This window comes from Staurois parvus, unplaced genomic scaffold (genome assembly GCF_062004578.1).
Source record: "Staurois parvus isolate SC_StPar_1 unplaced genomic scaffold, SC_StPar_1.0 ptg001302l, whole genome shotgun sequence".
Classification (NCBI taxonomy): Eukaryota; Metazoa; Chordata; class Amphibia; order Anura; family Ranidae; genus Staurois; species Staurois parvus.
Window position 1 is genome coordinate 12,559,992 of NW_028319098.1, and position 25,482 is coordinate 12,585,473.

The 25,482-nt window shown below is 41.1% G+C and overlaps 29 non-coding genes across 29 annotated transcripts; all 29 read left to right on the forward strand.

Annotated features, from left to right (window-relative positions):
• Window positions 1-117: 117 nt before the first annotated feature.
• On the forward strand, window positions 118-202 carry TRNAR-UCU (transfer RNA arginine (anticodon UCU)). Its single transcript is given in 2 exon segments — window positions 118-154; window positions 167-202. It is a non-coding gene; the product is annotated as a tRNA-Arg (tRNA).
• Window positions 203-825: 623 nt separating this feature from the next.
• On the forward strand, window positions 826-910 carry TRNAR-UCU (transfer RNA arginine (anticodon UCU)). The gene is given in 2 exon segments: window positions 826-862; window positions 875-910. It is a non-coding gene; the product is annotated as a tRNA-Arg (tRNA).
• Window positions 911-1,532: 622 nt separating this feature from the next.
• On the forward strand, window positions 1,533-1,618 carry TRNAR-UCU (transfer RNA arginine (anticodon UCU)). The gene is given in 2 exon segments: window positions 1,533-1,570; window positions 1,583-1,618. It is a non-coding gene; the product is annotated as a tRNA-Arg (tRNA).
• Window positions 1,619-2,241: 623 nt separating this feature from the next.
• TRNAR-UCU (transfer RNA arginine (anticodon UCU)) lies at window positions 2,242-2,326 on the forward strand. The gene is given in 2 exon segments: window positions 2,242-2,278; window positions 2,291-2,326. It is a non-coding gene; the product is annotated as a tRNA-Arg (tRNA).
• Window positions 2,327-2,948: 622 nt separating this feature from the next.
• On the forward strand, window positions 2,949-3,033 carry TRNAR-UCU (transfer RNA arginine (anticodon UCU)). Its single transcript is given in 2 exon segments — window positions 2,949-2,985; window positions 2,998-3,033. It is a non-coding gene; the product is annotated as a tRNA-Arg (tRNA).
• Window positions 3,034-3,654: 621 nt separating this feature from the next.
• Window positions 3,655-3,740, forward strand: TRNAR-UCU (transfer RNA arginine (anticodon UCU)). Its single transcript is given in 2 exon segments — window positions 3,655-3,692; window positions 3,705-3,740. It is a non-coding gene; the product is annotated as a tRNA-Arg (tRNA).
• A 621-nt stretch (window positions 3,741-4,361) lies between these two features.
• TRNAR-UCU (transfer RNA arginine (anticodon UCU)) lies at window positions 4,362-4,447 on the forward strand. The gene is given in 2 exon segments: window positions 4,362-4,399; window positions 4,412-4,447. It is a non-coding gene; the product is annotated as a tRNA-Arg (tRNA).
• Window positions 4,448-5,070: 623 nt separating this feature from the next.
• On the forward strand, window positions 5,071-5,155 carry TRNAR-UCU (transfer RNA arginine (anticodon UCU)). The gene is given in 2 exon segments: window positions 5,071-5,107; window positions 5,120-5,155. It is a non-coding gene; the product is annotated as a tRNA-Arg (tRNA).
• A 623-nt stretch (window positions 5,156-5,778) lies between these two features.
• Window positions 5,779-5,863, forward strand: TRNAR-UCU (transfer RNA arginine (anticodon UCU)). The gene is given in 2 exon segments: window positions 5,779-5,815; window positions 5,828-5,863. It is a non-coding gene; the product is annotated as a tRNA-Arg (tRNA).
• Window positions 5,864-7,194: 1,331 nt separating this feature from the next.
• TRNAR-UCU (transfer RNA arginine (anticodon UCU)) lies at window positions 7,195-7,279 on the forward strand. Its single transcript is given in 2 exon segments — window positions 7,195-7,231; window positions 7,244-7,279. It is a non-coding gene; the product is annotated as a tRNA-Arg (tRNA).
• A 1,331-nt stretch (window positions 7,280-8,610) lies between these two features.
• Window positions 8,611-8,695, forward strand: TRNAR-UCU (transfer RNA arginine (anticodon UCU)). Its single transcript is given in 2 exon segments — window positions 8,611-8,647; window positions 8,660-8,695. It is a non-coding gene; the product is annotated as a tRNA-Arg (tRNA).
• A 623-nt stretch (window positions 8,696-9,318) lies between these two features.
• TRNAR-UCU (transfer RNA arginine (anticodon UCU)) lies at window positions 9,319-9,403 on the forward strand. Its single transcript is given in 2 exon segments — window positions 9,319-9,355; window positions 9,368-9,403. It is a non-coding gene; the product is annotated as a tRNA-Arg (tRNA).
• Window positions 9,404-10,734: 1,331 nt separating this feature from the next.
• TRNAR-UCU (transfer RNA arginine (anticodon UCU)) lies at window positions 10,735-10,819 on the forward strand. The gene is given in 2 exon segments: window positions 10,735-10,771; window positions 10,784-10,819. It is a non-coding gene; the product is annotated as a tRNA-Arg (tRNA).
• A 623-nt stretch (window positions 10,820-11,442) lies between these two features.
• Window positions 11,443-11,527, forward strand: TRNAR-UCU (transfer RNA arginine (anticodon UCU)). Its single transcript is given in 2 exon segments — window positions 11,443-11,479; window positions 11,492-11,527. It is a non-coding gene; the product is annotated as a tRNA-Arg (tRNA).
• A 623-nt stretch (window positions 11,528-12,150) lies between these two features.
• Window positions 12,151-12,235, forward strand: TRNAR-UCU (transfer RNA arginine (anticodon UCU)). The gene is given in 2 exon segments: window positions 12,151-12,187; window positions 12,200-12,235. It is a non-coding gene; the product is annotated as a tRNA-Arg (tRNA).
• Window positions 12,236-12,858: 623 nt separating this feature from the next.
• Window positions 12,859-12,943, forward strand: TRNAR-UCU (transfer RNA arginine (anticodon UCU)). Its single transcript is given in 2 exon segments — window positions 12,859-12,895; window positions 12,908-12,943. It is a non-coding gene; the product is annotated as a tRNA-Arg (tRNA).
• Window positions 12,944-14,274: 1,331 nt separating this feature from the next.
• Window positions 14,275-14,359, forward strand: TRNAR-UCU (transfer RNA arginine (anticodon UCU)). The gene is given in 2 exon segments: window positions 14,275-14,311; window positions 14,324-14,359. It is a non-coding gene; the product is annotated as a tRNA-Arg (tRNA).
• Window positions 14,360-14,982: 623 nt separating this feature from the next.
• Window positions 14,983-15,067, forward strand: TRNAR-UCU (transfer RNA arginine (anticodon UCU)). Its single transcript is given in 2 exon segments — window positions 14,983-15,019; window positions 15,032-15,067. It is a non-coding gene; the product is annotated as a tRNA-Arg (tRNA).
• A 623-nt stretch (window positions 15,068-15,690) lies between these two features.
• Window positions 15,691-15,775, forward strand: TRNAR-UCU (transfer RNA arginine (anticodon UCU)). Its single transcript is given in 2 exon segments — window positions 15,691-15,727; window positions 15,740-15,775. It is a non-coding gene; the product is annotated as a tRNA-Arg (tRNA).
• Window positions 15,776-16,398: 623 nt separating this feature from the next.
• TRNAR-UCU (transfer RNA arginine (anticodon UCU)) lies at window positions 16,399-16,483 on the forward strand. The gene is given in 2 exon segments: window positions 16,399-16,435; window positions 16,448-16,483. It is a non-coding gene; the product is annotated as a tRNA-Arg (tRNA).
• A 623-nt stretch (window positions 16,484-17,106) lies between these two features.
• On the forward strand, window positions 17,107-17,191 carry TRNAR-UCU (transfer RNA arginine (anticodon UCU)). The gene is given in 2 exon segments: window positions 17,107-17,143; window positions 17,156-17,191. It is a non-coding gene; the product is annotated as a tRNA-Arg (tRNA).
• Window positions 17,192-17,813: 622 nt separating this feature from the next.
• On the forward strand, window positions 17,814-17,899 carry TRNAR-UCU (transfer RNA arginine (anticodon UCU)). The gene is given in 2 exon segments: window positions 17,814-17,851; window positions 17,864-17,899. It is a non-coding gene; the product is annotated as a tRNA-Arg (tRNA).
• Window positions 17,900-18,522: 623 nt separating this feature from the next.
• TRNAR-UCU (transfer RNA arginine (anticodon UCU)) lies at window positions 18,523-18,607 on the forward strand. The gene is given in 2 exon segments: window positions 18,523-18,559; window positions 18,572-18,607. It is a non-coding gene; the product is annotated as a tRNA-Arg (tRNA).
• A 622-nt stretch (window positions 18,608-19,229) lies between these two features.
• TRNAR-UCU (transfer RNA arginine (anticodon UCU)) lies at window positions 19,230-19,314 on the forward strand. Its single transcript is given in 2 exon segments — window positions 19,230-19,266; window positions 19,279-19,314. It is a non-coding gene; the product is annotated as a tRNA-Arg (tRNA).
• A 621-nt stretch (window positions 19,315-19,935) lies between these two features.
• Window positions 19,936-20,021, forward strand: TRNAR-UCU (transfer RNA arginine (anticodon UCU)). The gene is given in 2 exon segments: window positions 19,936-19,973; window positions 19,986-20,021. It is a non-coding gene; the product is annotated as a tRNA-Arg (tRNA).
• A 621-nt stretch (window positions 20,022-20,642) lies between these two features.
• Window positions 20,643-20,728, forward strand: TRNAR-UCU (transfer RNA arginine (anticodon UCU)). Its single transcript is given in 2 exon segments — window positions 20,643-20,680; window positions 20,693-20,728. It is a non-coding gene; the product is annotated as a tRNA-Arg (tRNA).
• A 623-nt stretch (window positions 20,729-21,351) lies between these two features.
• Window positions 21,352-21,436, forward strand: TRNAR-UCU (transfer RNA arginine (anticodon UCU)). The gene is given in 2 exon segments: window positions 21,352-21,388; window positions 21,401-21,436. It is a non-coding gene; the product is annotated as a tRNA-Arg (tRNA).
• A 623-nt stretch (window positions 21,437-22,059) lies between these two features.
• On the forward strand, window positions 22,060-22,144 carry TRNAR-UCU (transfer RNA arginine (anticodon UCU)). Its single transcript is given in 2 exon segments — window positions 22,060-22,096; window positions 22,109-22,144. It is a non-coding gene; the product is annotated as a tRNA-Arg (tRNA).
• A 1,331-nt stretch (window positions 22,145-23,475) lies between these two features.
• TRNAR-UCU (transfer RNA arginine (anticodon UCU)) lies at window positions 23,476-23,560 on the forward strand. Its single transcript is given in 2 exon segments — window positions 23,476-23,512; window positions 23,525-23,560. It is a non-coding gene; the product is annotated as a tRNA-Arg (tRNA).
• Window positions 23,561-25,482: the final 1,922 nt, after the last annotated feature.

A 25,482-nucleotide genomic window follows, 5' to 3' on the forward strand; every position in this document is an offset into this window, starting at 1 on the left:
TGGAATGAATCTTAAGTTCATTCCTACACTCTATTGTCAGCCATATTTTGGAAGAGTTCATTTTCTACTCCTTTAGTAGTTCCTCAGTAAAGATCCTCTAAGTTAGCTATCACAGAGGGCTCTGTGGTGCAATGGATAGCGCATTGGACTTCTAGCTGGTGTAGTAATTCAAAGGTTGTGGGTTCGAGTCCCACCAGAGTCGGTTTTATATAGACCTCATCCATGGCTACATTCCCCACTTGCTGCTCTATTTCTATAATGCAAAGGATTCCATTCATACGGGAGCGATAGTAAAGTAGATTTGCTAAAAAAGTTAATGATAGAGCCTTTTAATTCAAGGTTCTCTTGAGAGTTGACTAATCAATTCAACGAGATTAGAGGTACCCTGTGAAATACGGAGCAAAGAGGGGAAGCAGTAAGCTAAGCTGCATTCTATCCCTCTCTTCCCTCGTGCTAGTCGTAATCCTGGACTCTGTCCTCTCCTATTTCTAACACACATCCATTCACTTTCCAAATCTTGCTACATTCACCTCCATAATATTATCAAAGCATGTCCCGCCTTAACCAATGACACCACTAAACTTGCAATTCAACCCTTGCCATCTCTCACCTTTAAAAATGCAAATCCCTAATCTTTGGCCTGCCTCTCCACAGATCCATCAATCACAAGAACACATGAGTAGGAAACTTTCGGTCCAAAACTGTAACTGGATCGAATCTTAAGTTCATTCCTACACTCTATTGTCAGCCATATTTTGGAAGAGTTTCTTTTCTACTCCTTTAGTAGTTCCTCAGTAAAGATCCTCTAAGCTAGTTCTCATGGAGGGCTCTATGGCGCAATGGATAGCGCATTGGACTTCTAGCTGGTGTAGTAATTCAAAGGTTGTGGGTTTGAGTCCCACCAGAGTCGGTTTTATATAGACCTCATCCATAGCTACATTCCTCACTTGCTGCTCTATTTCTGTAAAGCAAAGGATTCCATTCATACGGGAGCGATAGTAAAGTAGATTTGCTAAAAAAGTTAATGATAGAGCTTTTTAATTCAAGGTTCCCTTGAGAGTTGACTAATCAATTCAACAAGATTAGAGGTACCCTGTGAAATACGGAGCAAAGAGGGAAAGCAGTAAGCTAAGCTGCATTCTATCCCTCTCTTCCCTCGTGCTAGTCGTAATCCTGGACTCTGTCCTCTCCTATTTCTAACACACATCCATTCACTTTCCAAATCTTGCTACCTTCACCTCCATAATATTATCAAAGCATGTCCCGCCTTAACCAATGACACCACTAAACTTGCAATTCAACCCTTGCCATCTCTCACCTTTAAAAATACAAATCCCTAATCTTTGGCCTGCCTCTCCACAAATCCATCAATCACAAGAACACATGAGTAGGAAACGTTCGCTCCAAAACTGTAACTGGAATGAATCTTAAGTTCATTCCTACACTCTATTGTCAGCCATATTTTGGAAGAGTTCATTTTCTACTCCTTTAGTAGTTCCTTAGTAAAGATCCTCTAAGAAGGCTATCACAGAGGCCTCTGTGGCGCAATGGATAGCGCATTGGACTTCTAGCTGGTGTAGTAATTCAAAGGTTGTGAGTTCGAGTCCCACCAGAGTCGTTTTTATATAGACCTCATCCATAGCTACATTCCTCACTTGCTGCTCTATTTCTGTAAAGCAAAGGATTCCATTCATACGGGAGCGATAGTAAAGTAGATTTGCTAAAAAAGTTAATGATAGAGCTTTTTAATTCAAGGTTCCCTTGAGAGTTGACTAATCAATTCAACAAGATTAGAGGTACCCTGTGAAATACGGAGCAAAGAGGGGAAGCAGTAAGCTAAGCTGCATTCTATCCCTCTCTTCCCTCGTGCTAGTCGTAATCCTGGACTCTGTCCTCTCCTATTTCTAACACACATCCATTCACTTTCCAAATCTTGCTACCTTCACCTCCATAATATTATCAAAACATGTCCCGCCTTAACGAATGACACCACTAAACTTGCAATTTAACCCTTGCCATCTCTCACCTTTAAAAATACAAATCCCTAATCTTTGGCCTGCCTCTCCACAAATCCATCAATCACAAGAACACATGAGTAGGAAACTTTCGCTCCAAAACCGTAACTGGAATGAATCTTAAGTTCATTCCTACACTCTATTGTCAGCCATATTTTGGAAGAGTTCATTTTCTACTCCTTTAGTAGTTCCTCAGTAAAGATCCTCTAAGATAGCTATCACAGAGGGCTCTGTGGCGCAATGGATAGCGCATTGGACTTCTAGCTGATGTAGTAATTCAAAGGTTGTGGGTTCGAGTCCCACCAGAGTCGTTTTTATATAGACCTCATCCATAGCTACATTCCTCACTTGCTGCTCTATTCCTGTAAAGCAAAGGATTCCATTCATACGGGAGCGATAGTAAAGTAGATTTGCTAAAAAGTTAATGATAGAGCTTTTTAATTCAAGGCTCTCTTCAGAGTTGACTAATCAATTCAACAAGATTAGAGGTACCCTGTGAAATACGGAGCAAAGAGGGGAAGCAGTAAGCTAAGCTGCATTCTATCCCTCTCTTCCCTCGTGCTAGTCGTAATCCTGGACTCTGTCCTCTCCTATTTCTAACACACATCCATTCACTTTCCAAATCTTGCTACCTTCACCTCCATAATATTATCAAAGCATGTCCCGCCTTAACCAATGACACCACTAAACTTGCAATTCAACCCTTGCCATCTCTCACCTTTAAAAATACAAATCCCTAATCTTTGGCCTGCCTCTCCACAAATCCATCAATCACAAGAACACATGAGTAGGAAACGTTCGCTCCAAAACTGTAACTGGAATGAATCTTAAGTTCATTCCTACACTCTATTGTCAGCCATATTTTGGAAGAGTTCATTTTCTACTCCTTTAGTAGTTCCTCAGTAAAGATCCTCTAAGTTAGCTATCACAGAGGGCTCTGTGGCGCAATGGATAGCGCATTGGACTTCTAGCTGATGTAGTAATTCAAAGGTTGTGGGTTCGAGTCCCACCAGAGTCGTTTTTATATAGACCTCATCCATAGCTACATTCCTCACTTGCTGCTCTATTCCTGTAAAGCAAAGGATTCCATTCATACGGGAGCGATAGTAAAGTAGATTTGCTAAAAAGTTAATGATAGAGCTTTTTAATTCAAGGCTCTCTTCACAGTTGACTAATCAATTCAACAAGATTAGAGGTACCCTGTGAAATACGGAGCAAAGAGGGGAAGCAGTAAGCTAAGCTGCATTCTATCCCTCTCTTCCCTCGTGCTAGTCGTAATCCTGGACTCTGTCCTCTCCTATTTCTAACACACATCCATTCACTTTCCAAATCTTGCTACCTTCACCTCCATAATATTATCAAAGCATGTCCCGCCTTAACCAATGACACCACTAAACTTGCAATTCAACCCTTGCCATCTCTCACCTTTAAAAATACAAATCCCTAATCTTTGGCCTGCCTCTCCACAAATCCATCAATCACAAGAACACATGAGTAGGAAACGTTCGCTCCAAAACTGTAACTGGAATGAATCTTAAGTTCATTCCTACACTCTATTGTCAGCCATATTTTGGAAGAGTTCATTTTCTACTCCTTTAGTAGTTCCTCAGTAAAGATCCTCTAAGTTAGCTATCACAGAGGCCTCTGTGGCGCAATGGATAGCGCATTGGACTTCTAGCTGGTGTAGTAATTCAAAGGTTGTGGGTTCGAGTCCCACCAGAGTCGTTTTTATATAGACCTCATCCATAGCTACATTCCTCACTTGCTGCTCTATTCCTGTAAAGCAAAGGATTCCATTCATACGGGAGCGATAGTAAAGTAGATTTGCTAAAAAGTTAATGATAGAGCTTTTTAATTCAAGGCTCTCTTCAGAGTTGACTAATCAATTCAACAAGATTAGAGGTACCCTGTGAAATACGGAGCAAAGAGGGGAAGCAGTAAGCTAAGCTGCATTCTATCCCTCTCTTCCCTCGTGCTAGTCGTAATCCTGGACTCTGTCCTCTCCTATTTCTAACACACATCCATTCACTTTCCAAATCTTGCTACCTTCACCTCCATAATATTATCAAAGCATGTCCCGCCTTAACCAATGACACCACTAAACTTGCAATTCAACCCTTGCCATCTCTCACCTTTAAAAATACAAATCCCTAATCTTTGGCCTGCCTCTCCACAAATCCATCAATCACAAGAACACATGAGTAGGAAACGTTCGCTCCAAAACTGTAACTGGAATGAATCTTAAGTTCATTCCTACACTCTATTGTCAGCCATATTTTGGAAGAGTTCATTTTCTACTCCTTTAGTAGTTCCTCAGTAAAGATCCTCTAAGTTAGCTATCACAGAGGCCTCTGTGGCGCAATGGATAGCGCATTGGACTTCTAGCTGGTGTAGTAATTCAAAGGTTGTGGGTTCGAGTCCCACCAGAGTCGGTTTTATATAGACCTCATCCATGGCTACATTCCCCACTTGCTGCTCTATTTCTGTAATGCAAAGGATTCCATTCATACGGGAGCGATAGTAAAGTAGATTTGCTAAAAAAGTTAATGATAGAGCCTTTTAATTCAAGGTTCTCTTGAGAGTTGACTAATCAATTCAACGAGATTAGAGGTACCCTGTGAAATACGGAGCAAAGAGGGGAAGCAGTAAGCTAAGCTGCATTCTATCCCTCTCTTCCCTCGTGCTAGTCGTAATCCTGGACTCTGTCCTCTCCTATTTCTAACACACATCCATTCACTTTCCAAATCTTGCTACATTCACCTCCATAATATTATCAAAGCATGTCCCGCCTTAACCAATGACACCACTAAACTTGCAATTCAACCCTTGCCATCTCTCACCTTTAAAAATGCAAATCCCTAATCTTTGGCCTGCCTCTCCACAGATCCATCAATCACAAGAACACATGAGTAGGAAACTTTCGGTCCAAAACTGTAACTGGATCGAATCTTAAGTTCATTCCTACACTCTATTGTCAGCCATATTTTGGAAGAGTTTCTTTTCTACTCCTTTAGTAGTTCCTCAGTAAAGATCCTCTAAGCTAGTTCTCATGGAGGGCTCTATGGCGCAATGGGTAGCGCATTGGACTTCTAGCTGGTGTAGTAATTCAAAGGTTGTGGGTTTGAGTCCCACCAGAGTCGGTTTTATATAGACCTCATCCATAGCTACATTCCTCACTTGCTGCTCTATTTCTGTAAAGCAAAGGATTCCATTCATACGGGAGCGATAGTAAAGTAGATTTGCTAAAAAAGTTAATGATAGAGCTTTTTAATTCAAGGTTCCCTTGAGAGTTGACTAATCAATTCAACAAGATTAGAGGTACCCTGTGAAATACGGAGCAAAGAGGGGAAGCAGTAAGCTAAGCTGCATTCTATCCCTCTCTTCCCTCGTGCTAGTCGTAATCCTGGACTCTGTCCTCTCCTATTTCTAACACACATCCATTCACTTTCCAAATCTTGCTACATTCACCTCCATAATATTATCAAAGCATGTCCCGCCTTAACCAATGACACCACTAAACTTGCAATTCAACCCTTGCCATCTCTCACCTTTAAAAATGCAAATCCCTAATCTTTGGCCTGCCTCTCCACAGATCCATCAATCACAAGAACACATGAGTAGGAAACTTTCGGTCCAAAACTGTAACTGGATCGAATCTTAAGTTCATTCCTACACTCTATTGTCAGCCATATTTTGGAAGAGTTTCTTTTCTACTCCTTTAGTAGTTCCTCAGTAAAGATCCTCTAAGCTAGTTCTCATGGAGGGCTCTATGGCGCAATGGATAGCGCATTGGACTTCTAGCTGGTGTAGTAATTCAAAGGTTGTGGGTTTGAGTCCCACCAGAGTCGGTTTTATATAGACCTCATCCATAGCTACATTCCTCACTTGCTGCTCTATTTCTGTAAAGCAAAGGATTCCATTCATACGGGAGCGATAGTAAAGTAGATTTGCTAAAAAAGTTAATGATAGAGCTTTTTAATTCAAGGTTCCCTTGAGAGTTGACTAATCAATTCAACAAGATTAGAGGTACCCTGTGAAATACGGAGCAAAGAGGGGAAGCAGTAAGCTAAGCTGCATTCTATCCCTCTCTTCCCTCGTGCTAGTCGTAAACCTGGACTCTGTCCTCTCCTATTTCTAACACACATCCATTCACTTTCCAAATCTTGCTACCTTCACCTCCATAATATTATCAAAGCATGTCCCGCCTTAACCAATGACACCACTAAACTTGCAATTCAACCCTTGCCATCTCTCACCTTTAAAAATGCAAATCCCTAAACTTTGACCTGCCTCTCCACAAATCCATCAATCACAAGAACACATGAGTAGGAAACGTTCGCTCCAAAACTGTAACTGGAATGAATCTTAAGTTCATTCCTACACTCTATTGTCAGCCATATTTTGGAAGAGTTTATTTTCTACTCCTTTAGTAGTTCCTCAGTAAAGTTCCTCTAAGATAGCTATCACAGAGGGCTCTTTGGTGCAATGGATAGCTCATTGCACTTCTAGCTGGTGTAGTAATTCAAAGGTTGTGGGTTCGAGTCCCACCAGAGTCGTTTTTATATAGACCTCATCCATAGCTACATTCCTCACTTGCTGCTCTATTTCTGTAAAGCAAAGGATTCCATTCATACGGGAGCGATAGTAATGTAGATTTGCTAAAAAAGTTAATGATAGAGCCTTTTAATTCAAGGTTCTCTTGAGAGTTGACTAATCAATTCAACAAGATTAGAGGTACCCTGTGAAATACGGAGCAAAGAGGGGAAGCAGTAAGCTAAGCTGCATTCTATCCCTCTCTTCCCTCGTGCTAGTCGTAATCCTGGACTCTGTCCTCTCCTATTTCTAACACACATCCATTCACTTTCCAAATCTTGCTACATTCACCTCCATAATATTATCAAAGCATGTCCCGCCGTAACCAATGACACCACTAAACTTGCAATTCAACCCTTGCCATCTCTCACCTTTAAAAATGCAAAACCCTAATCTTTGGCCTGCCTCTCCACATATCCATCAATCACAAGAACACATGAGTAGGAAACTTTCGCTCCAAAACTGTATCTGGAACGAATCTTAAGTTCATTCCTACACTCTATTGTCAGCCATATTTTGGAAGAGTTTATTTTCTACTCCTTTAGTAGTTCCTCAGTAAGGATCCTCTAAGATAGCTCTCATGGAGGGCTCTGTGGCGCAATGGATAGCGCATTGGACTTCTAGCTGGTGTAGTAATTCAAAGGTTGTGGGTTCGAGTCCCACCAGAGTCAGTTTTATATAGACCTCATCCATAGCTACATTCCTCACTTGCTGCTCTATTTCTGTAAAGCAAAGGATTTCATTCATACGGGAGCGATAGTAAAGTAGATTTGCTAAAAAAGTTAATGATAGAGCTTTTTAATTCAAGGTTCCCTTGAGAGTTGACTAATCAATTCAACAAGATTAGAGGTACCCTGTGAAATACGGAGCAAAGAGGGGAAGCAGTAAGCTAAGCTGCATTCTATCCCTCTCTTCCCTCGTGCTAGTCGTAATCCTGGACTCTGTCCTCTCCTATTTCTAACACACATCCATTCACTTTCCAAATCTTGATACCTTCACCTCCATAATATTATCAAAGCATGTCCCGCCTTAACCAATGACACCACTAAACTTGCAATTTAACCCTTGCCATCTCTCACCTTTAAAAATACAAATCCCTAATCTTTGGCCTGCCTCTCCACAAATCCATCAATCACAAGAACACATGAGTAGGAAACGTTCGCTCCAAAACCGTAACTGGAATGAATCTTAAGTTCATTCCTACACTCTATTGTCAGCCATATTTTGGAAGAGTTTATTTTCTACTCCTTTAGTAGTTCCTCAGTAAAGATCCTCTAAGATAGCTATCACAGAGGGCTCTGTGGCGCAATGGATAGTGCATTGGACTTCTAGCTGGTGTAGTAATTTAAAGGTTGTGGGTTCGAGTCCCACCAGAGTTGTTTTTATATAGACCTCATCCATAGCTACATTCCTCACTTGCTGCTCTATTTCTGTAAAGCAAAGGATTCCATTCATACGGGAGCGATAGTAAAGTAGATTTGCTAAAAAAGTTAATGATAGAGCTTTTTAATTCAAGGTTCTCTTCAGAGTTGACTAATCAATTCAACAAGATTAGAGGTACCCTGTGAAATACGGAGCAAAGAGGGGAAGCAGTAAGCTAAGCTGCATTCTATCCCTCTCTTCCCTCGTGCTAGTCGTAATCCTGGACTCTGTCCTCTCCTATTTCTAACACACATCCATTCACTTTCCAAATCTTGCTACCTTCACCTCCATAATATTATCAAAGCATGTCCCGCCGTAACCAATGACACCACTAAACTTGCAATTCAACCCTTGCCATCTCTCACCTTTAAAAATGCAAAACCCTAATCTTTGGCCTGCCTCTCCACATATCCATCAATCACAAGAACACATGAGTAGGAAACTTTCGCTCCAAAACTGTATCTGGAACGAATCTTAAGTTCATTCCTACACTCTATTGTCAGCCATATTTTGGAAGTGTTTATTTTCTACTCCTTTAGTAGTTCCTCAGTAAGGATCCTCTAAGATAGCTCTCATGGAGGGCTCTGTGGCGCAATGGATAGCGCATTGGACTTCTAGCTGGTGTAGTAATTCAAAGGTTGTGGGTTCGAGTCCCACCAGAGTCAGTTTTATATAGACCTCATCCATAGCTACATTCCTCACTTGCTGCTCTATTTCTGTAAAGCAAAGGATTCCATTCATACGGGAGCGATAGTAAAGTAGATTTGCTAAAAAAGTTAATGATAGAGCTTTTTAATTCAAGGTTCTCTTGAGAGTTGACTAATCAATTCAACAAGATTAGAGGTACCCTGTGAAATACGGAGCAAAGAGGGGAAGCAGTAAGCTAAGTTGCATTCTATCCCTCTCTTCCCTCGTGCTAGTCGTAATCCTGGACTCTGTCCTCTCCTATTTCTAACACACATCCATTCACTTTCCAAATCTTGCTACCTTCACCTCCATAATATTATCAAAGCATGTCCCGCCTTAACCAATGACACCACTAAACTTGCAATTCAACCCTTGCCATCTCTCACCTTTAAAAATACAAATCCCTAATCTTTGGCCTGCCTCTCCACAAATCCATCAATCACAAGAACACATGAGTAGGAAACGTTCGCTCCAAAACTGTAACTGGAATGAATCTTAAGTTCATTCCTACACTCTATTGTCAGCCATATTTTGGAAGAGTTCATTTTCTACTCCTTTAGTAGTTCCTCAGTAAAGATCCTCTAAGTTAGCTATCACAGAGGGCTCTGTGGCGCAATGGATAGCGCATTGGACTTCTAGCTGGTGTAGTAATTCAAAGGTTGTGGGTTCGAGTCCCACCAGAGTCGGTTTTATATAGACCTCATCCATGGCTACATTCCCCACTTGCTGCTCTATTTCTGTAATGCAAAGGATTCCATTCATACGGGAGCGATAGTAAAGTAGATTTGCTAAAAAAGTTAATGATAGAGCCTTTTAATTCAAGGTTCTCTTGAGAGTTGACTAATCAATTCAACGAGATTAGAGGTACCCTGTGAAATACGGAGCAACGAGGGGAAGCAGTAAGCTAAGCTGCATTCTATCCCTCTCTTCCCTCGTGCTAGTCGTAATCCTGGACTCTGTCCTCTCCTATTTCTAACACACATCCATTCACTTTCCAAATCTTGCTACATTCACCTCCATAATATTATCAAAGCATGTCCCGCCTTAACCAATGACACCACTAAACTTGCAATTCAACCCTTGCCATCTCTCACCTTTAAAAATGCAAATCCCTAATCTTTGGCCTGCCTCTCCACAGATCCATCAATCACAAGAACACATGAGTAGGAAACTTTCGGTCCAAAACTGTAACTGGATCGAATCTTAAGTTCATTCCTACACTCTATTGTAAGCCATATTTTGGAAGAGTTTCTTTTCTACTCCTTTAGTAGTTCCTCAGTAAAGATCCTCTAAGCTAGTTCTCATGGAGTGCTCTATGGCGCAATGGATAGCACATTGGACTTCTAGCTGGTGTAGTAATTCAAAGGTTGTGGGTTTGAGTCCCACCAGAGTCGGTTTTATATAGACCTCATCCATAGCTACATTCCTCACTTGCTGCTCTATTTCTGTAAAGCAAAGGATTCCATTCATACGGGAGCGATAGTAAAGTAGATTTGCTAAAAAAGTTAATGATAGAGCTTTTTAATTCAAGGTTCCCTTGAGAGTTGACTAATCAATTCAACAAGATTAGAGGTACCCTGTGAAATACGGAGCAAAGAGGGGAAGCAGTAAGCTAAGCTGCATTCTATCCCTCTCTTCCCTCGTGCTAGTCGTAAACCTGGACTCTGTCCTCTCCTATTTCTAACACACATCCATTCACTTTCCAAATCTTGCTACCTTCACCTCCATAATATTATCAAAGCATGTCCCGCCTTAACCAATGACACCACTAAACTTGCAATTCAACCCTTGCCATCTCTCACCTTTAAAAATGCAAATCCCTAAACTTTGACCTGCATCTCCACAAATCCATCAATCACAAGAACACATGAGTAGGAAACGTTCGCTCCAAAACTATAACTGGAATGAATCTTAAGTTCATTCCTACACTCTATTGTCAGCCATATTTTGGAAGAGTTTATTTTCTACTCCTTTAGTAGTTCCTCAGTAAAGTTCCTCTAAGATAGCTATCACAGAGGGCTCTTTGGTGCAATGGACAGCGCATTGGACTTCTAGCTGGTGTAGTAATTCAAAGGTTGTGGGTTCGAGTCCCACCAGAGTCGTTTTTATATAGACCTCATCCATAGCTACATTCCTCACTTGCTGCTCTATTTCTGTAAAGCAAAGGATTCCATTCATACGGGAGCGATAGTAAAGTAGATTTGCTAAAAAAGTTAATGATAGAGCCTTTTAATTCAAGGTTCTCTTGAGAGTTGACTAATCAATTCAACAAGATTAGAGGTACCCTGTGAAATACGGAGCAAAGAGGGGAAGCAGTAAGCTAAGCTGCATTCTATCCCTCTCTTCCCTCGTGCTAGTCGTAATCCTGGACTCTGTCCTCTCCTATTTCTAACACACATCCATTCACTTTCCAAATCTTGCTACCTTCACCTCCATAATATTATCAAAGCATGTCCCGCCGTAACCAATGACACCACTAAACTTGCAATTCAACCCTTGCCATCTCTCACCTTTAAAAATGCAAAACCCTAATCTTTGGCCTGCCTCTCCACATATCCATCAATCACAAGAACACATGAGTAGGAAACTTTCGGTCCAAAACTGTATCTGGAACGAATCTTAAGTTCATTCCTACACTCTATTGTCAGCCATATTTTGGAAGAGTTTATTTTCTACTCCTTTAGTAGTTCCTCAGTAAGGATCCTCTAAGATAGCTCTCATGGAGGGCTCTGTGGCGCAATGGATAGCGCATTGGACTTCTAGCTGGTGTAGTAATTCAAAGGTTGTGGGTTCGAGTCCCACCAGAGTCAGTTTTATATAGACCTCATCCATAGCTACATTCCTCACTTGCTGCTCTATTTCTGTAAAGCAAAGGATTCCATTCATACGGGAGCGATAGTAAAGTAGATTTGCTAAAAAAGTTAATGATAGAGCTTTTTAATTCAAGGTTCTCTTGAGAGTTGACTAATCAATTCAACAAGATTAGAGGTACCCTGTGAAATACGGAGCAAAGAGGGGAAGCAGTAAGCTAAGCTGCATTCTATCCCTCTCTTCCCTCGTGCTAGTCGTAATCCTGGACTCTGTCCTCTCCTATTTCTAACACACATCCATTCACTTTCCAAATCTTGCTACCTTCACCTCCATAATATTATCAAAGCATGTCCCGCCTTAACCAATGACAACACTAAACTTGCAATTCAACCCTTGCCATCTCTCACCTTTAAAAATACAAATCCCTAATCTTTGGCCTGCCTCTCCACAAATCCATCAATCACAAGAACACATGAGTAGGAAACGTTCGCTCCAAAACTGTAACTGGAATGAATCTTAAGTTCATTCCTACACTCTATTGTCAGCCATATTTTGGAAGAGTTCATTTTCTACTCCTTTAGTAGTTCCTCAGTAAAGATCCTCTAAGATAGCTATCACAGAGGGCTCTGTGGCGCAATGGATAGCGCATTGGACTTCTAGCTGGTGTAGTAATTCAAAGGTTGTGGGTTCGAGTCCCACCAGAGTCGGTTTTATATAGACCTCATCCATGGCTACATTCCCCACTTGCTGCTCTATTTCTATAATGCAAAGGATTCCATTCATACGGGAGCGATAGTAAAGTAGATTTGCTAAAAAAGTTAATGATAGAGCCTTTTAATTCAAGGTTCTCTTGAGAGTTGACTAATCAATTCAACGAGATTAGAGGTACCCTGTGAAATACGGAGCAAAGAGGGGAAGCAGTAAGCTAAGCTGCATTCTATCCCTCTCTTCCCTCGTGCTAGTCGTAATCCTGGACTCTGTCCTCTCCTATTTCTAACACACATCCATTCACTTTCCAAATCTTGCTACATTCACCTCCATAATATTATCAAAGCATGTCCCGCCTTAACCAATGACACCACTAAACTTGCAATTCAACCCTTGCCATCTCTCACCTTTAAAAATGCAAATCCCTAATCTTTGGCCTGCCTCTCCACAGATCCATCAATCACAAGAACACATGAGTAGGAAACTTTCGGTCCAAAACTGTAACTGGATCGAATCTTAAGTTCATTCCTACACTCTATTGTCAGCCATATTTTGGAAGAGTTTCTTTTCTACTCCTTTAGTAGTTCCTCAGTAAAGATCCTCTAAGCTAGTTCTCATGGAGGGCTCTATGGCGCAATGGATAGCGCATTGGACTTCTAGCTGGTGTAGTAATTCAAAGGTTGTGGGTTTGAGTCCCACCAGAGTCGGTTTTATATAGACCTCATCCATAGCTACATTCCTCACTTGCTGCTCTATTTCTGTAAAGCAAAGGATTCCATTCATACGGGAGCGATAGTAAAGTAGATTTGCTAAAAAAGTTAATGATAGAGCTTTTTAATTCAAGGTTCCCTTGAGAGTTGACTAATCAATTCAACAAGATTAGAGGTACCCTGTGAAATACGGAGCAAAGAGGGGAAGCAGTAAGCTAAGCTGCATTCTATCCCTCTCTTCCCTCGTGCTAGTCGTAAACCTGGACTCTGTCCTCTCCTATTTCTAACACACATCCATTCACTTTCCAAATCTTGCTACCTTCACCTCCATAATATTATCAAAGCATGTCCCGCCTTAACCAATGACACCACTAAACTTGCAATTCAACCCTTGCCATCTCTCACCTTTAAAAATGCAAATCCCTAAACTTTGACCTGCCTCTCCACAAATCCATCAATCACAAGAACACATGAGTAGGAAACGTTCGCTCCAAAACTGTAACTGGAATGAATCTAAAGTTCATTCCTACACTCTATTGTCAGCCATATTTTGGAAGAGTTTATTTTCTACTCCTTTAGTAGTTCCTCAGTAAAGTTCCTCTAAGATAGCTATCACAGAGGGCTCTTTGGTGCAATGGATAGCTCATTGGACTTCTAGCTGGTGTAGTAATTCAAAGGTTGTGGGTTCGAGTCCCACCAGAGTCGTTTTTATATAGACCTCATCCATAGCTACATTCCTCACTTGCTGCTCTATTTCTGTAAAGCAAAGGATTCCATTCATACGGGAGCGATAGTAAAGTAGATTTGCTAAAAAAGTTAATGATAGAGCCTTTTAATTCAAGGTTCTCTTGAGAGTTGACTAATCAATTCAACAAGATTAGAGGTACCCTGTGAAATACGGAGCAAAGAGGGGAAGCAGTAAGCTAAGCTGCATTCTATCCCTCTCTTCCCTCGTGCTAGTCGTAATCCTGGACTCTGTCCTCTCCTATTTCTAACACACATCCATTCACTTTCCAAATCTTGCTACCTTCACCTCCATAATATTATCAAAGCATGTCCCGCCTTAACCAATGACACCACTAAACTTGCAATTCAACCCTTGCCATCTCTCACCTTTAAAAATACAAATCCCTAATCTTTGGCCTGCCTCTCCACAAATCCATCAATCACAAGAACACATGAGTAGGAAACGTTCGCTCCAAAACTGTAACTGGAATGAATCTTAAGTTCATTCCTACACTCTATTGTCAGCCATATTTTGGAAGAGTTCATTTTCTACTCCTTTAGTAGTTCCTCAGTAAAGATCCTCTAAGTTAGCTATCACAGAGGGCTCTGTGGCGCAATGGATAGCGCATTGGACTTCTAGCTGGTGTAGTAATTCAAAGGTTGTGGGTTCGAGTCCCACCAGAGTCGGTTTTATATAGACCTCATCCATGGCTACATTCCCCACTTGCTGCTCTATTTCTGTAATGCAAAGGATTCCATTCATACGGGAGCGATAGTAAAGTAGATTTGCTAAAAAAGTTAATGATAGAGCCTTTTAATTCAAGGTTCTCTTGAGAGTTGACTAATCAATTCAACGAGATTAGAGGTACCCTGTGAAATACGGAGCAAAGAGGGGAAGCAGTAAGCTAAGCTGCATTCTATCCCTCTCTTCCCTCGTGCTAGTCGTAATCCTGGACTCTGTCCTCTCCTATTTCTAACACACATCCATTCACTTTCCAAATCTTGCTACATTCACCTCCATAATATTATCAAAGCATGTCCCGCCTTAACCAATGACACCACTAAACTTGCAATTCAACCCTTGCCATCTCTCACCTTTAAAAATGCAAATCCCTAATCTTTGGCCTGCCTCTCCACAGATCCATCAATCACAAGAACACATGAGTAGGAAACTTTCGGTCCAAAACTGTAACTGGATCGAATCTTAAGTTCATTCCTACACTCTATTGTCAGCCATATTTTGGAAGAGTTTCTTTTCTACTCCTTTAGTAGTTCCTCAGTAAAGATCCTCTAAGCTAGTTCTCATGGAGGGCTCTATGGCGCAATGGATAGCGCATTGGACTTCTAGCTGGTGTAGTAATTCAAAGGTTGTGGGTTTGAGTCCCACCAGAGTCGGTTTTATATAGACCTCATCCATAGCTACATTCCTCACTTGCTGCTCTATTTCTGTAAAGCAAAGGATTCCATTCATACGGGAGCGATAGTAAAGTAGATTTGCTAAAAAAGTTAATGATAGAGCTTTTTAATTCAAGGTTCCCTTGAGAGTTGACTAATCAATTCAACAAGATTAGAGGTACCCTGTGAAATACGGAGCAAAGAGGGGAAGCAGTAAGCTAAGCTGCATTCTATCCCTCTCTTCCCTCGTGCTAGTCGTAAACCTGGACTCTGTCCTCTCCTATTTCTAACACACATCCATTCACTTTCCAAATCTTGCTACCTTCACCTCCATAATATTATCAAAGCATGTCCCGCCTTAACCAATGACACCACTAAACTTGCAATTCAACCCTTGCCATCTCTCACCTTTAAAAATGCAAATCCCTAAACTTTGACCTGCCTCTCCACAAATCCATCAATCACAAGAACACATGAGTAGGAAACGTTCGCTCCAAAACTGTAACTGGAATGAATCTTAAGTTCATTCCTACACTCTATTGTCAGCCATATTTTGGAAGAGTTTATTTTCTACTCCTTTAGTAGTTCCTCAGTAAAGTTCCTCTAAGATAGCTATCACAGAGGGCTCTTTGGTGCAATGGATAGCGCATTGGACTTCTAGCTGGTGTAGTAATTCAAAGGTTGTGGGTTCGAGTCCCACCAGAGTCATTTTTATATAGACCTCATCCATAGCTACATTCCTCACTTGCTGCTCTATTTCTGTAAAGCAAAGGATTCCATTCATACGGGAGCGATAGTAAAGTAGATTTGCTAAAAAAGTTAATGATAGAGCCTTTTAATTCAAGGTTCTCTTGAGAGTTGACTAATCAATTCAACAAGATTAGAGGTACCCTGTGAAATACGGAGCAAAGAGGGGAAGCAGTAAGCTAAGCTGCATTCTATCCCTCTCTTCCCTCGTGCTAGTCGTAATCCTGGACTCTGTCCTCTCCTATTTCTAACACACATCCATTCACTTTCCAAATCTTGCTACCTTCACCTCCATAATATTATCAAAGCATGTCCCGCCTTAACCAATGACACCACTAAACTTGCAATTCAACCCTTGCCATCTCTCACCTTTAAAAATACAAATCCCTAATCTTTGGCCTGCCTCTCCACAAATCCATCAATCACAAGAACACATGAGTAGGAAACGTTCGCTCCAAAACTGTAACTGGAATGAATCTTAAGTTCATTCCTACACTCTATTGTCAGCCATATTTTGGAAGAGTTCATTTTCTACTCCTTTAGTAGTTCCTCAGTAAAGATCCTCTAAGTTAGCTATCACAGAGGGCTCTGTGGCGCAATGGATAGCGCATTGGACTTCTAGCTGGTGTAGTAATTCAAAGGTTGTGGGTTCGAGTCCCACCAGAGTCGGTTTTATATAGACCTCATCCATGGCTACATTCCCCACTTGCTGCTCTATTTCTATAATGCAAAGGATTCCATTCATACGGGAGCGATAGTAAAGTAGATTTGCTAAAAAAGTTAATGATAGAGCCTTTTAATTCAAGGTTCTCTTGAGAGTTGACTAATCAATTCAACGAGATTAGAGGTACCCTGTGAAATACGGAGCAAAGAGGGGAAGCAGTAAGCTAAGCTGCATTCTATCCCTCTCTTCCCTCGTGCTAGTCGTAATCCTGGACTCTGTCCTCTCCTATTTCTAACACACATCCATTCACTTTCCAAATCTTGCTACATTCACCTCCATAATATTATCAAAGCATGTCCCGCCTTAACCAATGACACCACTAAACTTGCAATTCAACCCTTGCCATCTCTCACCTTTAAAAATGCAAATCCCTAATCTTTGGCCTGCCTCTCCACAGATCCATCAATCACAAGAACACATGAGTAGGAAACTTTCGGTCCAAAACTGTAACTGGATCGAATCTTAAGTTCATTCCTACACTCTATTGTCAGCCATATTTTGGAAGAGTTTCTTTTCTACTCCTTTAGTAGTTCCTCAGTAAAGATCCTCTAAGCTAGTTCTCATGGAGGGCTCTATGGCGCAATGGATAGCGCATTGGACTTCTAGCTGGTGTAGTAATTCAAAGGTTGTGGGTTTGAGTCCCACCAGAGTCGGTTTTATATAGACCTCATCCATAGCTACATTCCTCACTTGCTGCTCTATTTCTGTAAAGCAAAGGATTCCATTCATACGGGAGCGATAGTAAAGTAGATTTGCTAAAAAAGTTAATGATAGAGCTTTTTAATTCAAGGTTCCCTTGAGAGTTGACTAATCAATTCAACAAGATTAGAGGTACCCTGTGAAATACGGAGCAAAGAGGGAAAGCAGTAAGCTAAGCTGCATTCTATCCCTCTCTTCCCTCGTGCTAGTCGTAATCCTGGACTCTGTCCTCTCCTATTTCTAACACACATCCATTCACTTTCCAAATCTTGCTACCTTCACCTCCATAATATTATCAAAGCATGTCCCGCCTTAACCAATGACACCACTAAACTTGCAATTCAACCCTTGCCATCTCTCACCTTTAAAAATACAAATCCCTAATCTTTGGCCTGCCTCTCCACAAATCCATCAATCACAAGAACACATGAGTAGGAAACGTTCGCTCCAAAACTGTAACTGGAATGAATCTTAAGTTCATTCCTACACTCTATTGTCAGCCATATTTTGGAAGAGTTCATTTTCTACTCCTTTAGTAGTTCCTTAGTAAAGATCCTCTAAGAAGGCTATCACAGAGGCCTCTGTGGCGCAATGGATAGCGCATTGGACTTCTAGCTGGTGTAGTAATTCAAAGGTTGTGAGTTCGAGTCCCACCAGAGTCGTTTTTATATAGACCTCATCCATAGCTACATTCCTCACTTGCTGCTCTATTTCTGTAAAGCAAAGGATTCCATTCATACGGGAGCGATAGTAAAGTAGATTTGCTAAAAAAGTTAATGATAGAGCTTTTTAATTCAAGGTTCCCTTGAGAGTTGACTAATCAATTCAACAAGATTAGAGGTACCCTGTGAAATACGGAGCAAAGAGGGGAAGCAGTAAGCTAAGCTGCATTCTATCCCTCTCTTCCCTCGTGCTAGTCGTAATCCTGGACTCTGTCCTCTCCTATTTCTAACACACATCCATTCACTTTCCAAATCTTGCTACCTTCACCTCCATAATATTATCAAAACATGTCCCGCCTTAACGAATGACACCACTAAACTTGCAATTTAACCCTTGCCATCTCTCACCTTTAAAAATACAAATCCCTAATCTTTGGCCTGCCTCTCCACAAATCCATCAATCACAAGAACACATGAGTAGGAAACTTTCGCTCCAAAACCGTAACTGGAATGAATCTTAAGTTCATTCCTACACTCTATTGTCAGCCATATTTTGGAAGAGTTCATTTTCTACTCCTTTAGTAGTTCCTCAGTAAAGATCCTCTAAGATAGCTATCACAGAGGGCTCTGTGGCGCAATGGATAGCGCATTGGACTTCTAGCTGATGTAGTAATTCAAAGGTTGTGGGTTCGAGTCCCACCAGAGTCGTTTTTATATAGACCTCATCCATAGCTACATTCCTCACTTGCTGCTCTATTCCTGTAAAGCAAAGGATTCCATTCATACGGGAGCGATAGTAAAGTAGATTTGCTAAAAAGTTAATGATAGAGCTTTTTAATTCAAGGCTCTCTTCAGAGTTGACTAATCAATTCAACAAGATTAGAGGTACCCTGTGAAATACGGAGCAAAGAGGGGAAGCAGTAAGCTAAGCTGCATTCTATCCCTCTCTTCCCTCGTGCTAGTCGTAATCCTGGACTCTGTCCTCTCCTATTTCTAACACACATCCATTCACTTTCCAAATCTTGCTACCTTCACCTCCATAATATTATCAAAGCATGTCCCGCCTTAACCAATGACACCACTAAACTTGCAATTCAACCCTTGCCATCTCTCACCTTTAAAAATACAAATCCCTAATCTTTGGCCTGCCTCTCCACAAATCCATCAATCACAAGAACACATGAGTAGGAAACGTTCGCTCCAAAACTGTAACTGGAATGAATCTTAAGTTCATTCCTACACTCTATTGTCAGCCATATTTTGGAAGAGTTCATTTTCTACTCCTTTAGTAGTTCCTCAGTAAAGATCCTCTAAGTTAGCTATCACAGAGGGCTCTGTGGCGCAATGGATAGCGCATTGGACTTCTAGCTGATGTAGTAATTCAAAGGTTGTGGGTTCGAGTCCCACCAGAGTCGTTTTTATATAGACCTCATCCATAGCTACATTCCTCACTTGCTGCTCTATTCCTGTAAAGCAAAGGATTCCATTCATACGGGAGCGATAGTAAAGTAGATTTGCTAAAAAGTTAATGATAGAGCTTTTTAATTCAAGGCTCTCTTCACAGTTGACTAATCAATTCAACAAGATTAGAGGTACCCTGTGAAATACGGAGCAAAGAGGGGAAGCAGTAAGCTAAGCTGCATTCTATCCCTCTCTTCCCTCGTGCTAGTCGTAATCCTGGACTCTGTCCTCTCCTATTTCTAACACACATCCATTCACTTTCCAAATCTTGCTACCTTCACCTCCATAATATTATCAAAGCATGTCCCGCCTTAACCAATGACACCACTAAACTTGCAATTCAACCCTTGCCATCTCTCACCTTTAAAAATACAAATCCCTAATCTTTGGCCTGCCTCTCCACAAATCCATCAATCACAAGAACACATGAGTAGGAAACGTTCGCTCCAAAACTGTAACTGGAATGAATCTTAAGTTCATTCCTACACTCTATTGTCAGCCATATTTTGGAAGAGTTCATTTTCTACTCCTTTAGTAGTTCCTCAGTAAAGATCCTCTAAGTTAGCTATCACAGAGGCCTCTGTGGCGCAATGGATAGCGCATTGGACTTCTAGCTGGTGTAGTAATTCAAAGGTTGTGGGTTCGAGTCCCACCAGAGTCGTTTTTATATAGACCTCATCCATAGCTACATTCCTCACTTGCTGCTCTATTCCTGTAAAGCAAAGGATTCCATTCATACGGGAGCGATAGTAAAGTAGATTTGCTAAAAAGTTAATGATAGAGCTTTTTAATTCAAGGCTCTCTTCAGAGTTGACTAATCAATTCAACAAGATTAGAGGTACCCTGTGAAATACGGAGCAAAGAGGGGAAGCAGTAAGCTAAGCTGCATTCTATCCCTCTCTTCCCTCGTGCTAGTCGTAATCCTGGACTCTGTCCTCTCCTATTTCTAACACACATCCATTCACTTTCCAAATCTTGCTACCTTCACCTCCATAATATTATCAAAGCATGTCCCGCCTTAACCAATGACACCACTAAACTTGCAATTCAACCCTTGCCATCTCTCACCTTTAAAAATACAAATCCCTAATCTTTGGCCTGCCTCTCCACAAATCCATCAATCACAAGAACACATGAGTAGGAAACGTTCGCTCCAAAACTGTAACTGGAATGAATCTTAAGTTCATTCCTACACTCTATTGTCAGCCATATTTTGGAAGAGTTCATTTTCTACTCCTTTAGTAGTTCCTCAGTAAAGATCCTCTAAGTTAGCTATCACAGAGGCCTCTGTGGCGCAATGGATAGCGCATTGGACTTCTAGCTGGTGTAGTAATTCAAAGGTTGTGGGTTCGAGTCCCACCAGAGTCGGTTTTATATAGACCTCATCCATGGCTACATTCCCCACTTGCTGCTCTATTTCTGTAATGCAAAGGATTCCATTCATACGGGAGCGATAGTAAAGTAGATTTGCTAAAAAAGTTAATGATAGAGCCTTTTAATTCAAGGTTCTCTTGAGAGTTGACTAATCAATTCAACGAGATTAGAGGTACCCTGTGAAATACGGAGCAAAGAGGGGAAGCAGTAAGCTAAGCTGCATTCTATCCCTCTCTTCCCTCGTGCTAGTCGTAATCCTGGACTCTGTCCTCTCCTATTTCTAACACACATCCATTCACTTTCCAAATCTTGCTACATTCACCTCCATAATATTATCAAAGCATGTCCCGCCTTAACCAATGACACCACTAAACTTGCAATTCAACCCTTGCCATCTCTCACCTTTAAAAATGCAAATCCCTAATCTTTGGCCTGCCTCTCCACAGATCCATCAATCACAAGAACACATGAGTAGGAAACTTTCGGTCCAAAACTGTAACTGGATCGAATCTTAAGTTCATTCCTACACTCTATTGTCAGCCATATTTTGGAAGAGTTTCTTTTCTACTCCTTTAGTAGTTCCTCAGTAAAGATCCTCTAAGCTAGTTCTCATGGAGGGCTCTATGGCGCAATGGATAGCGCATTGGACTTCTAGCTGGTGTAGTAATTCAAAGGTTGTGGGTTTGAGTCCCACCAGAGTCGGTTTTATATAGACCTCATCCATAGCTACATTCCTCACTTGCTGCTCTATTTCTGTAAAGCAAAGGATTCCATTCATACGGGAGCGATAGTAAAGTAGATTTGCTAAAAAAGTTAATGATAGAGCTTTTTAATTCAAGGTTCCCTTGAGAGTTGACTAATCAATTCAACAAGATTAGAGGTACCCTGTGAAATACGGAGCAAAGAGGGGAAGCAGTAAGCTAAGCTGCATTCTATCCCTCTCTTCCCTCGTGCTAGTCGTAATCCTGGACTCTGTCCTCTCCTATTTCTAACACACATCCATTCACTTTCCAAATCTTGCTACATTCACCTCCATAATATTATCAAAGCATGTCCCGCCTTAACCAATGACACCACTAAACTTGCAATTCAACCCTTGCCATCTCTCACCTTTAAAAATGCAAATCCCTAATCTTTGGCCTGCCTCTCCACAGATCCATCAATCACAAGAACACATGAGTAGGAAACTTTCGGTCCAAAACTGTAACTGGATCGAATCTTAAGTTCATTCCTACACTCTATTGTCAGCCATATTTTGGAAGAGTTTCTTTTCTACTCCTTTAGTAGTTCCTCAGTAAAGATCCTCTAAGCTAGTTCTCATGGAGGGCTCTATGGCGCAATGGATAGCGCATTGGACTTCTAGCTGGTGTAGTAATTCAAAGGTTGTGGGTTTGAGTCCCACCAGAGTCGGTTTTATATAGACCTCATCCATAGCTACATTCCTCACTTGCTGCTCTATTTCTGTAAAGCAAAGGATTCCATTCATACGGGAGCGATAGTAAAGTAGATTTGCTAAAAAAGTTAATGATAGAGCTTTTTAATTCAAGGTTCCCTTGAGAGTTGACTAATCAATTCAACAAGATTAGAGGTACCCTGTGAAATACGGAGCAAAGAGGGGAAGCAGTAAGCTAAGCTGCATTCTATCCCTCTCTTCCCTCGTGCTAGTCGTAAACCTGGACTCTGTCCTCTCCTATTTCTAACACACATCCATTCACTTTCCAAATCTTGCTACCTTCACCTCCATAATATTATCAAAGCATGTCCCGCCTTAACCAATGACACCACTAAACTTGCAATTCAACCCTTGCCATCTCTCACCTTTAAAAATGCAAATCCCTAAACTTTGACCTGCCTCTCCACAAATCCATCAATCACAAGAACACATGAGTAGGAAACGTTCGCTCCAAAACTGTAACTGGAATGAATCTTAAGTTCATTCCTACACTCTATTGTCAGCCATATTTTGGAAGAGTTTATTTTCTACTCCTTTAGTAGTTCCTCAGTAAAGTTCCTCTAAGATAGCTATCACAGAGGGCTCTTTGGTGCAATGGATAGCTCATTGCACTTCTAGCTGGTGTAGTAATTCAAAGGTTGTGGGTTCGAGTCCCACCAGAGTCGTTTTTATATAGACCTCATCCATAGCTACATTCCTCACTTGCTGCTCTATTTCTGTAAAGCAAAGGATTCCATTCATACGGGAGCGATAGTAATGTAGATTTGCTAAAAAAGTTAATGATAGAGCCTTTTAATTCAAGGTTCTCTTGAGAGTTGACTAATCAATTCAACAAGATTAGAGGTACCCTGTGAAATACGGAGCAAAGAGGGGAAGCAGTAAGCTAAGCTGCATTCTATCCCTCTCTTCCCTCGTGCTAGTCGTAATCCTGGACTCTGTCCTCTCCTATTTCTAACACACATCCATTCACTTTCCAAATCTTGCTACATTCACCTCCATAATATTATCAAAGCATGTCCCGCCGTAACCAATGACACCACTAAACTTGCAATTCAACCCTTGCCATCTCTCACCTTTAAAAATGCAAAACCCTAATCTTTGGCCTGCCTCTCCACATATCCATCAATCACAAGAACACATGAGTAGGAAACTTTCGCTCCAAAACTGTATCTGGAACGAATCTTAAGTTCATTCCTACACTCTATTGTCAGCCATATTTTGGAAGAGTTTATTTTCTACTCCTTTAGTAGTTCCTCAGTAAGGATCCTCTAAGATAGCTCTCATGGAGGGCTCTGTGGCGCAATGGATAGCGCATTGGACTTCTAGCTGGTGTAGTAATTCAAAGGTTGTGGGTTCGAGTCCCACCAGAGTCAGTTTTATATAGACCTCATCCATAGCTACATTCCTCACTTGCTGCTCTATTTCTGTAAAGCAAAGGATTTCATTCATACGGGAGCGATAGTAAAGTAGATTTGCTAAAAAAGTTAATGATAGAGCTTTTTAATTCAAGGTTCCCTTGAGAGTTGACTAATCAATTCAACAAGATTAGAGGTACCCTGTGAAATACGGAGCAAAGAGGGGAAGCAGTAAGCTAAGCTGCATTCTATCCCTCTCTTCCCTCGTGCTAGTCGTAATCCTGGACTCTGTCCTCTCCTATTTCTAACACACATCCATTCACTTTCCAAATCTTGATACCTTCACCTCCATAATATTATCAAAGCATGTCCCGCCTTAACCAATGACACCACTAAACTTGCAATTTAACCCTTGCCATCTCTCACCTTTAAAAATACAAATCCCTAATCTTTGGCCTGCCTCTCCACAAATCCATCAATCACAAGAACACATGAGTAGGAAACGTTCGCTCCAAAACCGTAACTGGAATGAATCTTAAGTTCATTCCTACACTCTATTGTCAGCCATATTTTGGAAGAGTTTATTTTCTACTCCTTTAGTAGTTCCTCAGTAAAGATCCTCTAAGATAGCTATCACAGAGGGCTCTGTGGCGCAATGGATAGTGCATTGGACTTCTAGCTGGTGTAGTAATTTAAAGGTTGTGGGTTCGAGTCCCACCAGAGTTGTTTTTATATAGACCTCATCCATAGCTACATTCCTCACTTGCTGCTCTATTTCTGTAAAGCAAAGGATTCCATTCATACGGGAGCGATAGTAAAGTAGATTTGCTAAAAAAGTTAATGATAGAGCTTTTTAATTCAAGGTTCTCTTCAGAGTTGACTAATCAATTCAACAAGATTAGAGGTACCCTGTGAAATACGGAGCAAAGAGGGAAAGCAGTAAGCTACGCTGCATTCTATCCCTCTCTTCCCTCGTGCTAGTCGTAATCCTGGACTCTGTCCTCTCCTATTTCTAACACACATCCATTCACTTTCCAAATCTTGCTACCTTCACCTCCATAATATTATCAAAGCATGTCCCGCCTTAACCAATGACACCACTAAACTTGCAATTCAACCCTTGCCATCTCTCACCTTTAAAAATACAAATCCCTAATCTTTGGCCTGCCTCTCCACAAATCCATCAATCACAAGAACACATGAGTAGGAAACGTTCGCTCCAAAACTGTAACTGGAATGAATCTTAAGTTCATTCCTACACTCTATTGTCAGCCATATTTTGGAAGAGTTCATTTTCTACTCCTTTAGTAGTTCCTTAGTAAAGATCCTCTAAGAAGGCTATCACAGAGGCCTCTGTGGTGCAATGGATAGCGCATTGGACTTCTAGCTGGTGTAGTAATTCAAAGGTTGTGAGTTCGAGTCCCACCAGAGTCGTTTTTATATAGACCTCATCCATAGCTACATTCCTCACTTGCTGCTCTATTTCTGTAAAGCAAAGGATTCCATTCATACGGCAGCGATAGTAAAGTAGATTTGCTAAAAAAGTTAATGATAGAGCTTTTTAATTCAAGGTTCCCTTGAGAGTTGACTAATCAATTCAACAAGATTAGAGGTACCCTGTGAAATACGGAGCAAAGAGGGGAAGCAGTAAGCTAAGCTGCATTCTATCCCTCTCTTCCCTCGTGCTAGTCGTAATCCTGGACTCTGTCCTCTCCTATTTCTAACACACATCCATTCACTTTCCAAATCTTGCTACCTTCACCTCCATAATATTATCAAAACATGTCCCGCCTTAACGAATGACACCACTAAACTTGCAATTTAACCCTTGCCATCTCTCACCTTTAAAAATACAAATCCCTAATCTTTGGCCTGCCTCTCCACAAATCCATCAATCACAAGAACACATGAGTAGGAAACTTTCGCTCCAAAACCGTAAC